This window comes from Pristiophorus japonicus, chromosome 3, assembly GCF_044704955.1.
Source record: "Pristiophorus japonicus isolate sPriJap1 chromosome 3, sPriJap1.hap1, whole genome shotgun sequence".
NCBI classification, from domain to species: domain Eukaryota; kingdom Metazoa; phylum Chordata; class Chondrichthyes; family Pristiophoridae; genus Pristiophorus; species Pristiophorus japonicus.
In genome coordinates this window covers 186,244,008-186,245,881 of record NC_091979.1, presented here as the reverse complement: position 1 = coordinate 186,245,881, position 1,874 = coordinate 186,244,008, and positions in this window count along the sequence as shown.

Below are 1,874 nucleotides of genomic sequence, written 5' to 3'. Positions count from 1 at the left end.
ACCCAACTTCCCCCGGGAGTTGCTCGACCCGGCAGAAACAAAATATATTGATTTTAATCAAACTGTAGATGCTGGGCCGGGGTGTGGCAGCGGGGAGGGGGAGGAACACCCACCCTCGCCCCTTACTTTGGAGCTGGAGCACTTGGAGGGCCTGGGGATTTCCTATGGCCGGGTCTCTCCTTGTTCTCCGGTTCCTGGGGCGGAGGGGGAACCCCTTCCGCTGTCATTTCCCGACCCGGCACCATTTTTAAAAGAGCCCAGTGGGGACTCCTCTGCCGACGATCCTGGGGGTGGGATCGGGGCAGTGCCAGGGCCGGTTGGAGCGGCCGGTTCATTTGCCGTACCTTGTGCGGTCGATGGGCCGGCTGCTGGCGGCCACCTCCCGGAGGAAGACGGGGACTCGGTGGGGGACGCGGGTGAAGACCTAGAGACCACCGCCAGGGAGGCGGTGGATCTGCTCGCGGCCGCCGCTGAGGCCCTCCTCGTTCCTGCAAAGGAACTCCGGGACTTTTTGGCCCAGAGCCGGGGTCGCCGCGACCAAGCCCGACTGGCCCTGGAAAAATGGTCCGAGCCGGAGCTGATCAAGGGGTCCGTCCGCGCCGCCGTTAAAACCTTGGCCGCGGGCGGGCCCTTGACAAAGGAGCAGCACCTTGAGCTGCGCGAGCTCGAGGGACTCCTCGCTGGGCTGCGGAGGGAGCGGAGTTCAACAAAAGACTCCGCTCCCTCCCCCACAATAGGTTAAGGTAGAGGTTGCACTATGCTTTTGCCATGAAGATAACCATAGCCAGCCTCAACATCAACGGCGGCAGAGGGGCACGCCGTAGATTTGACAATTTTTCGCTCCTGCGGGAGGGGAAATATGCGGTGTGCTTCCTGCAAGAAACCCACACCGTTCCGGGAGACGAAGCCACGTGGCTCCTGGAATGGCAAGGAGAGGTCCGCATGAGCCACCTCACCGCCATTTCTAGTGGGGTGGCCATCTTGCTGGGCCCGCATTTTCAGCCGGAGATCTTGGGGGTCGAGGAGCCCGTGCCAGGCCGCTTGCTGCACGTAACGGTTCGCCTGGGGGACGTGCCGCTCCATCTCGTGAACGTGTACGCCCCTCATCCCGGCCCGCAGCAAACGCGCTTCTTTGAAGAGGTGTCCGCTCTTCTTGGCTCCGTCGACGTCGGCGACTGCATTGTCCTCGGGGGGGATTTTAACTGCACCCTCGAGGCGAGGGACCGCTCCGGTGCCCCGCAGTGCATGACGGCGATGGAGAAGTTGAGGGACCTGGTCGGGTCCTTCGACTTGGTGGACGTCTGGCGAAATCTCCACCCCGACTCCAGCGCCTTTACTTGGGTGAGGCCTGGAGTTGGATGGTCTAGAGTCGACCGCCTTTACGTGTCTCGGGCGTACGTTTCCTGCGTCCCGGCGGCCTCCATGCGGCCGGTGCCGTGTTCGGACCACCACCTGGTGTGGGCGGAGCTCGCTTCGCTCCGCGCGAGGACGGGGTCCGCGTACTGGCACTTTAACAACCGGCTGCTGGAGGACGTGCGGTTCCAGGACTCGTTCCGTCGATTCTGGTCCGACTGGAGAAGGAAGCAGGGGGGCTTCCCCTCCTTGAGGCTATGGTGGGACGTGGGCAAGGCTCACGTCCGCGTCTTCTGTCAAGAGTACGCGAGGGGGTCGACCAAGAGGCGGGCGGCCAGAGTCGGGCGCCTAGAAAAAGAGGTGCTCGACCTGGAAGCCCGTCTCGGTCAAGTCGTCCAGGACCCGGCCCTGCGGACGGTGTACGAAGCGAAGAAGGCCGCGCTGAAGGACCTGCAGCTCGTCGGGTCCCGAGGCGCGTTCGTGAGGTCGCGGATCCGGTTCCTGCGGGATCTGGACCGCGG